Consider the following 11,950-nt stretch of genomic DNA (forward strand, 5'->3'; position numbering starts at 1 on the left):
GCTCCCGGCTGGGCGGGCGGCAGCGGCGGCAGGAACCTTGGTGCCGCGGAGCCGTTTCCCGCGGCGGCCGGGACGGCTTTGCGGCAGGACGCGGCCCCGCCGCCCGGCAGCAGCGAGGAGGGGCCGCGCCGCTCCGCGCCGTGCCGTGCCTGCGCGCCGGCGGCTCCGCTCCGCTCCGCGCCGGGCCGGGCCGGGCCGGGCCGGGCGCGGGGAGCCCCTCCTGGAAGCACAGGCAGAGCGCGGCCCCCGGGCGGCAGGTAAATACTCCCTTTGGTCCGTGGTCGGCGCGGGGCTCGAAGGGTCTGCGAGGTTCCCCAGCCCCTGCGGGGCGGGCGGCCGGGCCGGGCTCCTCGCAGCGTTCGCCGTGCTGCCCGCCCGCCGGGCGCGAAGGCGGGCGGAGTGCGAGGACCCGGGCGCGGCTGTTTGCGTTCGTAGCGCAAACACGTCTGTCGTCATGTGCCCATATGGAGAGACACGTTCCCGTGTGCATAGCAAGGCCCTGTCCTTTACGTAGCCGCTTACGATCTCAGCAGGAATTCGGGCGGCTCCGCCTCGGTAGACTCAAACTCCGGTAGGTGTAGACGGTGTGCAGGTATCGCTCTCTGCTTTAATAGCCCAGCGTATGACATAATGCCGTGGTCTTCTTGCGCTGCAGTAAAATCGCTTCTTTTATGGAGCAAGCACCCAAACACAGCCAGCGGGATTACACCTGCAGTCAGATAGGCCCGGCAGGAGAGTGTTTGTTATGTGGGAATGTGTGCTAGCTGGGATATCAGCAGAAATGCTAGGATCACTGGTGTTGCGAGGTAAGATAAGGAAAGAAAGTGGAGATTAAGTTTGTGTAAGGGATTGTGACTTGCTCCTGATTTGTTTTCTGTTTTGCAAATACGCACTTATGGCCCTGATCTGGCAAAGATTTACAGACAAATCTAATTTTAGGCACTGCTTAATCCCACTAAGTGACTACAAAAAGTCACAGTATATAAGAATAAGAAAGCATCTGGATCTTAGTAGGACCAATGCCCATACACTTTAAGCAACAGTAGTTTTCATCTTGACACTTTCAAAGCTTCTTTATCCAAAATTCGTGAGTTAAGTTTGGGACTAAAAAAAATCAGAAATCCAAAATGTGAAACAGAGTACTACATAGTGAAATGTAGGATCTCATCAGTGTACATGGTACATCATTCCTGCAGAACCTTATAAGACTGAAGTCACATTATGTGTTAACATTTCAATTTCATCAGAGCTTTTGAGGTTTCTATAGGGCTTCTACTAAGATCTTCAGCAGTAAAGTTGTAGTTCAGTTTAGAAAATAACAAGTGTTTGTGCTGAGTAGTCACGCGTCTCCGTAGTGGTACACGTGGTTACAACAGTTAGCTGTTGTGGCATGGCTGCCAGGACCGGAGGGTTTCGGTTGCTGTGGTAGTTTGCCGAGCTTCAGCACTGTTTGGATCATTGCTTCCTTTCCTTCTCCTTCTCCTCTTCCCCTGGTAATTAATGTGCCAAACCACAGTGGTCTTGGCTGTTTGAAAGACAAGAGGAGAGCTTAGTTTGAAGTTCGAAATGAGTTTGTTTTAAGCACCGTGTTTCTGTCAGTGTCAGCGTTCAACCACTAATAGCTATGGGAAAGCCAGGTCTCGCTGTACAAAGGCTTGCTTTTTTGCTAGCTGTACAGCTGAGCTCTGTGGGTGCCCTGGTTAGTGAGAGGAGCTGGCTACAGTCGCAGATCAGGGCTACTCAGAAAGCTGTATGCTGGACAAGTTTGGGTGTCGAGGATATTTTGTTACGGCTGTGCCATGATTTCAGGGAAGAAATGTCTCCCATGTTCTTGTGGGAGATGCTGTGTTTCTTACCCTCCTTCCGGCCTCTGGGGCAATGGCAGATGTTATTTCCAGCAGTGGGGTTATAATGGGCTGTGCTGGACCCTGATCATTGCTTCCTGCTTGGTGTGCCCCAAAGGAAATACCCTGCAGAGCTAAGTAAAAATCAATTATGTAGTCTGGCATAGATGGTAAAGGATTCAGCTGTTACATTGCTATTTATACTAACTAGTGTTTCATCTATAAAGGTCCCAAAGCATCTTCCTGTCCCTGAGTCCTACTTATAAGGAGATAAATGTCTTCATCTGGCACCCTCCCTTCTGTATGTCCTTCAGTGCTTAAATGCAGCCACCTCTGGGTGCTGCAGAACATTGCTGCACACAACTGAATGCTCAACAGCCCAATTTCCAGCAGTGTCTGTAAATGAATCCTGGAGGAGCAACATCCCCAAGGACGAAAAGTGCCTTTTGTTTCTGTTCAGAACTCACAGGGACAAACTAAAAATGTCTTAGTTTCTGATCTCTTTTTTAAAAAAAAAAAAAGTGAAGCTTTTAAGGGCTATCTTTTCCCTTCAGAATAGTTCTAGAAAGTGCGGAGTGGGGAGATACTTGTAAAATTTCAGTTTGCATTTACCAGAAATGTTTATTTAAAAAAAAAAAAGTTTTATCTCACCTGGCATATACAAAGTTCCTCCACATCCTAGCAGGAGACAGTTGGTACATCGTGGCAGATACAATTAGAAATATTAAACTGAGTTGTGTTTTTTGTTGTTTTTTGAATGTCCAGTTCAATCATCTTTCCTCTTGTGCTGGAGAAAGTTTATATCGCCTCTCTAGTATCCTGTTCCTGACTGTCTCTGTACTCTCAGTGCTGAGCTGAGGAGCACTGTGGTGTCTGTCTGCCTGGCAGAACAGGCAGGAGTTCTTGTGGTTAAGGGCAGCATGTAAAATGCAAGTTTTACAACTTTAGACAAACGTGTACACACAAAGCAAATGAACCCAAGCATGGAAACCATTCACCCTCTTGTGAGTTGTTTGGGACTACAGGTACGTTTAAGACTGCACATCCATGCCTCAGGCCAAATCACAGCACTACTTTGTTCCGTTTGTCCATGAGGATTTTCTGCCTGAAGTGTGGGTTTGAGGTGTTTCCATCCAGACGATCTCCAGGGACAGTGCTAGGACTCAGGAGAGCCTCAGTTGCCCAACGCCTGACATTCTTCCTTGAGAGGTCAGCCAGCCAACAGGCAGCACAAGGGGGTAGTCTGGATTATAGTCTGATGTAACCTATGAAGGTGCCTACATGCTGATGGGTTTGGCTGGCTGCAGCCTGGACTGTGTGTCACTATCAGCTAATTCCCCTCCAGTCAGTCTGCTTTGCTTTCTGTTCCTTTCCTTGCCAAGGGTCCTTCATCCTTTCTGGAGTCCCAGTCCAGTTACTGGGATTTAAAACAGTGACTCACCCACGGGAAGTGATACAGCCTCTCATTGCCCAGCCAGGAGGGATGTGTGTCAGACGGAGGCAAGGCAGAGGAGTCAGTGATAAAGATCTCAGAAGAGCTGTACAGCAGACAGTCTATGAAAAGAAAAGCTTCCTGTGGTCCATCTTCCTCCACTGCTGGGTCCTCCTCACCCTCTGGACCCACCTTGTTCTGGTGCAGCAGGCTGTTGGGCGCCCTTCAGCTTAGAGTTTGTTGTATTTTAATTACTGTTTCCGAAGTGCAGTTGAAATTAATGCACACTATAAGCATTGCTTTTTATTCATTACTGTGTGCTCGTCACTGGATGAGCTGTTCTGAAGCTGCGATGTGTCAGTTCCCCATGCAGGGAGGCTGCCTGGGGAGCTTCCTTGTTAAAGGCACTGGGTCAGATCAGCAAGCTGGGGAAAATCTATGCTTTCACACAGTGAGACTCGTGTATCCTCGCTAAGGGTCTGCTTCCCTTCACAGAAGATGGCATTCTGCTTTCTCCCTCCGTGTTTCACCACTTTCTTGATTTTGTCTTTTCTCTGTTGTTTTTTTGTTTTGTTTTCTGTAGAGTGGAAGAGATCACTGCTGTCTTTTAGCTTGGCCGAGATTAGGCACCAAGTTAATTGCAGCTCTTCCTGCTCTTTGCCTCTGCCTGGGTCTAGCAGACAAGATATGGGAGCTCTTCTTCACTGATTAATGTTGGCAGTTGATTTCATCCTTAAGGGTAATGAGACTATAGCAACAAGATGGGTTTGCAATGTGGAAATGGTTATGCTTGTGTTCACAGTTATCCTCTCTAGTGCTTGGCCCCATAGCCATTCGTGACCAGAAAGCCTCTTTCTCCAGTCTTTGTGAACTTTTCCTGAATATTGTCAGTGATTTTGTGCAGGAATATCAGTTAGAGGTATTTATGTGAGACACTTTAAACCCAGGATCGGCTGAAAATTGTAAGCAACTCATTTCTCAGTTGTGTGTTGGGGAAAGAGGCTTTTGAAGAGGGGCTTTAAAAATGTGATCTAAAAACAATTATCCAAGCCATGTTGAACCAACCATTGACTATTATATGGCAACCCCTTTGAAACTGTGATCCACTCTTCCATATGAAAAGTTTCTTGTAGTTTTATTTTCTTTGTGAGGCACTGTAAATTTCATCCAGGTATTTAAATGATGAATCTGACAAGCTTGTGTGCTGTATTGCTCACTCACTGTACACAGCAGTAGGTCACCTAGGGTTTTGGAATCACCTGGGGAGAAGGCTTGCCTTGTGCCAAGGGAACAAAATACAGCCAGGATACAAGAAAATGTGATAGTTGCACAGAGACAGTGTCTCAGCTGATGCTTGCTCCCTGCAGTTGTCCCTTCTGAAATTCCTAGTTATCAATTGCCTCTCCAAATTGAGTATGAGAGGCAAGCAAGAGCACAACTTTCAATTGGTGCTCAGAGAACTAGCCAGTGCATGCATGGGATTTGTAACTGCTGGGACTATGAGTGTTTTGAACCAGGAAGGCTCTTTGATTGCATATGGATGGCGTGCAGTACAGTGGGTCTGACTGAGGACGTTGCAAGCTGCTGTGCTTGAAGCCTCAGCAATAATACTGTGCTTCCTGTAGAGCTAAGGGAGAGAGGGCTTCTGGCTGGGAGAGATACCTAGAGGCCATCATGCTTTGAAAGAGCTCCTGGTCAGAAGAAGATTGAGAATATTTGCTGAGTAGGCCTTGTTATACTGTAAATAAATAATCATCTGCTGTCTAGTTACATCAGGGGGAAGCTGGAAGGAGGGCGCTGCATAATACCTTACGTTGTGCCGGCACTGACAGCTCTTCAGCATTTTCTGCGAGCGTTCTGTGCCAGCGATATGTACAAGTGCACAGGCAGTGGTAGATACTCTGAGTGTGACAGTCAGCCGTCTGCGTGTCCTCGTTCTCTCTTCTACCCGTTCAGGTGTGCTCACCTGACAAATACAGCTCAACTTTTTAACTAAGAGTTAGCACCTAAGTCTTCAGCTTCATAGCTTTTTTTTCAGCACAGCAGAGCCAGGTTTCAGAGACTGTCGTTGTCCTAAGTGCATCCCATTTAGATTCTGGGCAGTATTTGGCTGACGTGACCCACAGAGCTAGTCAGGAATCCTTGTAGCAGCAAAACCCATAGGCTGTGATTGTTCAAGGTGCCACTGGAAGACGTTCAGGTCACATGCTGAGGTTGCTCAGACTGACAGGCAGAAAAGCCTATTAGGTACTAGCTGCACCAGCCCCAGTAGATTGTATTCAAGGAGGCTGTACGTCCACCTTTTCTTCAGATGACTTGTTGCACAGACCAGGCTTGTCACAGCCCATAAACTGGGCTGTAGTCATCCAGGTCTGCAACATACCAGAAGTAAAGGTCCCTGAGGCTGCTTGAATTTGCACTGCTACCAAATTGTTACCCAACTGAAAGAACTGAAAGAATTTGTTGTTTATCACTCATTGTTTTGTACATCTTTGTTACCCGTTCACTGCAGAGGAGGTCCTATGAAGACCAAAACTGACAAGACTGCTTATCAAGTTGTATGACACCTCCTATTCTGGTTTCCCCCTACTGCTTCCTGGTGTTTTCAGATCCATTTAGTGCTAACCACTTTGCTGTAGCTGATTTGGAGAGACCTAGGTAGTGACAGTGGCCTTCTAGAAAGGATAAGGGACCAAGTTTTGCCACCTTCTCCCTTAGCACGAGGGTGAGTTTGGGCCTGTTTCCTGTTCAGAGTTGAACAACAGTTCAAGAACTGCATCTTTAAGGACACTACTGCTCTGTCACACCTAGTCGAAGTTACCTGTATAGTTCAAAAGATAGAGAATAACTGGCAGATAAGCAGGATGGTGACACAAACTCTGTTTCCTTAGGAAACCAAACTGAAAGATGTTTTTTTAATATATACTTTTTGTATGGATTGGTGAGCTAAATGGGTCTCCTTAGTCACTGGTTCCAAAACACATGCTGACTCTAGCTTCTCTCCTGCCTGAGCTAGAACGAACAGTCCTGAACATACTGTGTAAGCTGGGAGTACGCAGTGAGTACTTGTTGTTGTGGCACGTATCATCTGGAAGATTGCTTTCTACCTTTGCCTCTTCCGTGCTTTTTAATTTTTGCCATGTGTTGCCTGGGTGTTTCCCTGGCCCATGGGCATCTGGATCCAGAAAAGCAAATCAGGAAGTTAAATGATCTCTTCCAGTGCATGTTCCTTGGCGTTTGTTGTCCGTGATTTTTCTCTGCTGTCAGACTGTGCTGTCACCTAGGTTAGATCCTTGTGGCTTCTCTAAGGGAAGCAATCTTGACTAAACTGAACTTTGTGTCTCATGTGGCATGACCAGCAATCCTTGCTGTTTACCTCAGCCGTATGAGTAATGTGGCTGCTGTAAACTCATGATAGTAAAGACTTAACTCATGTTGTAAGTGCACATTAATTATCTGACTGCTGCCTGTTCGTGGATGAAAGCTGTATCTGCACTAGACAGACATCCAGGAAGGCATGTTTTTCAGCTGCTGCAATCCCTGTGTCCGACAGTTTTTGCTAAGTACAGTGCACCATGTTCCTTCACCGTTTTTTCAGTAAGACTAGTTCCCAGGGGCCTGGATGAGCTGTTAGGTTTCTGCTTCCCATAATAAATCCCTGCTTACAGTTGCCTATAGTTTTGGCAGTCTTTAATAGTTTAGGCTGATGCTTCTCTCTTCCTCTCCTATTCACTGCCTTAGGCTGAATGTCTTTGGAAAATTTCAAGTCCTTCCAAGAAACAATACATTTGATAGTAATTTAAAAATAGTTCATCCGATCCGATTGTTTGACTTTTTTCCCCCCTTCATGTGAAGGAAGTGAGCTCTAAAGCTTTCCCTCCTGAAGGAGAATTGGATGGAGCTGTTTACTGCCATATCAAAGTTTGCTTTCATGTGGTACCAAATCCATGCAGAAGTCTGAATTAAAATTTTTTTGAGTGCCACTGTCAGAAAATGCCAAATTGCGTTTGTGGAGGAAATGTGACTGCAGAATCACGGCACTACTGGGAATTACTGGCACAACTATTTCTTTGATCTAAAGAGGCTCTTGGTGGTGTAAGAGTCATGGAATCATAGAATGGTTAGGGTTGGAAGTGACTTCAAAGATCATCTAGTTACAATCCCTCTGCCATGGGCAGGAACACCTTCCACTACACCAAGCCTCATCCAACCTGGCCTTGAACACTTCCAGGGATGGGGCATCTACAACTTCTCTGGGCATACTGTTCCAGTGCCTTACCACCCTCAATGGAAAAAACTTCTTCCTTATATCCAATCAAAATCATCCCTCTTTCAGTTTAAATCCATTGCCCGTTGTTCTATCACTGCATGCCCTTGTAAAAAGTTCCTCTCCAGCTTTCCTGTAGGCCCCCTTCATGTACTGGAAAGCTGCTATAAGATCACCCTGGAGTCTTCTCTTCTCCAGGCTGAACAACCCCAACTCTCTCAGCTTGTCCCCATAGCAGAGATGCTCCAGCCCTCATATCATCTTTGTTGCCCTCCTCTGGACTCGCTCCAGCAGCTCCATGTCTTTCCTATGTTGGGGACTCCAGAGCTGAACGCAGTATTCTAGGTGGGGTCTCACGAGAGCAGAGCAGAGGGGCAAAATCACCTCCCTTGTCCTGCTGGCCACGCTTCTTTTGATGCAGCCCAGGATACAGTTGGCTTTCGGGGCAGCAGGCGCACATTTCTGGCTCATGTTGAGCTTCTCATCCACCAGCACTCCCAAGTCCTTTTCCTCAGGGCTGCTCTCAATCCATTCTCCTCCCAGCCTGTACTTGTGCTTGGGATTGCCCCAACCCACGTGCAAGACCTTGCACTTGGCCTTGTTGAACTTCATAATGTTTGCACAGGCCCATCTCTCCAGCCTGTCCAGGTCCCTCTGGATGGCATCCCTTCCCTCCAGCATGTCAACCACACCACACAGCCTGGTGTCATCAGGAAACTTGCTGAGGATGCACTTGATCCTACTGTCCATGTCGCCGACAAAAATGTCAAACAATATTGGCCCCAATACCAACCCCTGAGGAACACCACTTGTTACTGGCCTCCACTTGGACATTGAGCTGTTGACCACAACTCTTTGAGTGCAACTATCCACCCAATTCCTTATCTGCTGGGTGGTCCATCCGTCAAATCCATGTCTCTCCAGTTTAGAGACAAGGATGTTGTGTGGGACAGTGTCAAATGCTTTGGACAAGTCCAGGTAGACGATGTCAGTTGCTCTTCCCTTATCCACCAACGCTGTAACCTCATCATAGAAGGCCACCAAATTTATCAGGCACTGTTTGCCTTAGTGAAGCCATGTTGGCTGTCACCAATCACCCCCTTATTTTCCATGCACCTTAGCATAGTTTCCAGGAGCATCTGCTCCATGATCTTGCTGGGCACAGAGGTGAGACTGACTGGCCTGTAGTTCCCCAAGTCTTCTTTTTTTCCCCTTTTTAAAGATGGGGACTATGTTTCCCCTTTTCCAATCATTGAGAACTTCATCGGACTGCCATGACTTCTCAAATACGATGGATAATGGTTTAGCAACTTTACCTGCCCGTTCCCTCAGATCTTGTGGATGCATCTCATCAAGTCCCATGGACATGTGCACCTTTAGGTTCCTTAGATGGTCTTGGACCTGATCTCCTCCTAGAGTGGGTGGTTCTTCATTCTCCCAGTCCCTGCCTTTGCCTTCTGCGAGTTGGGCGGTGCAGCTGGAGCTCTTGCCATTGAAGACTGAGGCAAAGAAGTCATTGAGCACCTCAGCCTTCTCCATATCCTGGGTAACCAGGTCTCCTGTTTCCTTCTGGAGAGGGCCCACATTTTCCCTAATTCTATTTTTATCACTGATATATCTATAGAAGTTTTTCTTGTTGCCCTTGATGTCCCTGGCCAGATTTAATTCTATCAGGGCTTTAGCTTTCCTAACCTGATCCCTAGTTGCTCGGACAATTTCTTTGTATTCCTCCCAGGCTACCTGTCCTTGCTTCCACACTCTGTAGGCTTCCTTTTTGTGTTTGAGTTGGTCCAGGAGCTTCTTGTTCATCCTTGCTGGCCTCCTGGTGTTCCTGCCTGACTTCCTCTTTGTTGGGATGCACTGCTCCTGAGATTGGAGGAGGTGATCCTTGAATATTAACCAGCTTTCCTAGGCCCCTCTTCCCTCCAGGGCTTCATCCTATCATACTCTACCAAGCAGATCCCTGAAGAGGCAGAAGTCTGCTCGCTTGAAATCCAGGGTAGTGAGCTTGCTGAGCACCCTCCTTGTCTCCCTAAGAATCTTAAACTCCACCATTTCACGGTCCCTGTAGCCAAGGCTGCCCTTGAGCATTATGTTCCCCACCAGACCTTACTTGTTGGTGAGAACAAGGTCTAGCAAAGCACCTTCCCTCGTTGGTTCCTTTATCACTTGGAGAAGGAGGTTATCATCAATGCATTCCAGGAACCTCCTGGATTGCTTCTGCCCTGCTGTGTTGTCCCTCCAACAGATATTGGAGTGGCTGAAGTCCTCCATGAAGACCAGGGCCTGTGAATGTGTGGCTGCTCCTATCTGTCTGTAGAGGGCCTCATCCACTCAGTCTTGCTGGTCAGGAGGCCTGTAGCAGAACCCCACTACTATGTCTCCTGTCCCTGCCCTCCCTTTAATCCTGATTCCTAAGCTCTCAGTTGGCTCCTCATCTATTCCCAGGTGGAACTCCTTGCACTCCAGCTGGTCTTTGACATAGAGGACAACACCTCCTCCTTGTCTCCCCTGCCTGTCCTTCCTAAAGTGCCCGTATCCTTCTATTCCGACTTCTATTCCAGTCATAGGATTCACCCACCATGTCTCCGTGATGCCAATAAGATCATATTCCTGCAGGCGTGCACATATCTCTAACTCCTCTTGTTTATTCCCCATGCTGCGTGCATTTGCATGGAGGCATTTAATTTGGGCCCCAGATGAATCTGACTTCCTAGCTGGAGTGTCTGGAATTCCTTTCTGCTGCTCTTCAGGTGCTCTCAGCTTGTCTTGATCAAGGTTGATATTATTCCCCTCCCCCTCTGAATCTAGTTTAAAGCCCTGTGAATGAGCCCCACTAGCTGTTGTTTGTCTCTTGTTCCACTAGGGAAGGGATGAGCCTGCCACTGTTGAGGTCACCCTTCACATCTTTGTTGAGCAGGGCAAACAGACTTGTTTGGAAGGTATGAGTGCTGCAATTTGTGAACAGTGCGATGCAGGGGCCTCTCATCTTCTCATGATCTAGTGATTCAGCATCTTACTGATATGACATCAGTTTGTAGTTCAGCATCACCACACTTGGCTGCATGAGACTGGATAGCTCCAGTCTCACAGGATCCAGGAAACACACAGCCCCATGAAGCCTCTAACATTTAAAAATGAACCTGTTAAATGTAAGCGTCCATTTTTTCCCCTTGCTTTCCACCTTTCTTAATGATTTAAAAGGAAGAACAGAGCAACATTACATCTGCAACCACCAAAATGCTTCAGTGGTGTATCACAAGCCCTTCTGGAGTGATTGCTGCTCCAGTCCCTTGAGTGAGAGCAAGGCTGTGTCCTCTGCTGTATTCACCCCTGTGGAAGACGTCTTTGTATGGGCCAGCCTGTAGCTTTCGCTGTTGGCCTATGATTATGTTAGTGCTGGTTTTGTTCAAATGAATGCCTGTTGCAGTTTTGTAACCTCAAAATCTCATTCTTGCTTTAAAGATATGCTATAGGGGGATGTAAATGACTGGACAGGTTGCACCAAATCATGGTTCTTAGCCTGTTTCTGGAGCTCCCAGACTCTGAGGTACCAGGAGCAGAACACCGTTCTGGGGTTGCTGGCAGGAATGAGCTTCAAGAGTGAACTCTGTGCTGCATTAAGCTGACAACGCAGATGTGCCCAGGATGGATTTGTTTCCCTCTGCTGTCAACTGGCACAGCTGCACATCTTTTCAAAGAGTCTGTTCCTATACTGTTCTGATTTGAAACCTCTCCAGATCTGTTTTCTTCAGCCCTCTGGCTGCGTTTCTGGCTCTACCTTCAGTGTCTTACTGTGCGTTTACTTGTCGAAGATGATACTAGTACTGGTTCACTATGAGGCTAGTGAAGGGAATCCTTGCAAAGAGATGAGGGAGAAAGATCCAGTGTAAAGGCTTGAAGTTTCCAGATTTACGTATGTGATTGTTTATTGCTTTTCAAAATTATTTACTTGGTGTGTTGTGTTTGCAGAGATCATGGTCTGAACTGCTGATGTGTTAGGGGGGAGGGTGAGCTTGTTGCTTTCAAACACAACTGTGTCAGGGCTGGCCACAACTGAAGCAGAGATGGGAGGAAGCCAGGGGAGGGTTGCAGAGAAGGGGGTTGGTTTGTGCTACAGGATTCTGTGCCCCCTTCTTGGGGGACTGCTGGCCTCCTTCCTCCCTCTGGCTTGCTGTAGAAAAAGCTGCCTATTTAAACGACTTTGCTAATATAAGTTAGACAAATAGACTGTTCTGGATTAAAAAAAAAATCTTAAATAGAAGTATTATCTGTGTTTGGTGCTGTTTAATAGATGTTTTTTCATCCCTGCTAAGTGTAAATCTTCATGGGTCCTGCTCTTCAGCAGTATTCACAAGCTAATGAGCTGCTAATTATCAGCCCTGCCCAGGCTAATTAGTTCTGTTA

At 47.2% G+C, this 11,950-nt stretch overlaps 1 protein-coding gene across 2 annotated transcripts in view; it reads left to right on the forward strand.

The window, feature by feature from the left end:
• The first annotated feature begins 227 nt into the window (after window positions 1-227).
• The window catches only part of PLEKHM3 (pleckstrin homology domain containing M3), a 94,459-nt gene continuing 82,736 nt past the window's right edge, over window positions 228-11,950 (forward strand). For both annotated transcript variants that reach the window (XM_086615731.1, XM_086615732.1), the window contains exon 1: window positions 228-257. The gene's annotated coding sequence lies outside the window, so the exon portion shown is untranslated. The remainder of the gene's footprint in view (window positions 258-11,950) is intronic.

This window comes from Tauraco erythrolophus, chromosome 8 (genome assembly GCF_009769465.1).
Source record: "Tauraco erythrolophus isolate bTauEry1 chromosome 8, bTauEry1.pri, whole genome shotgun sequence".
In the NCBI taxonomy this organism is placed as follows: Eukaryota; Metazoa; Chordata; class Aves; order Musophagiformes; family Musophagidae; genus Tauraco; species Tauraco erythrolophus.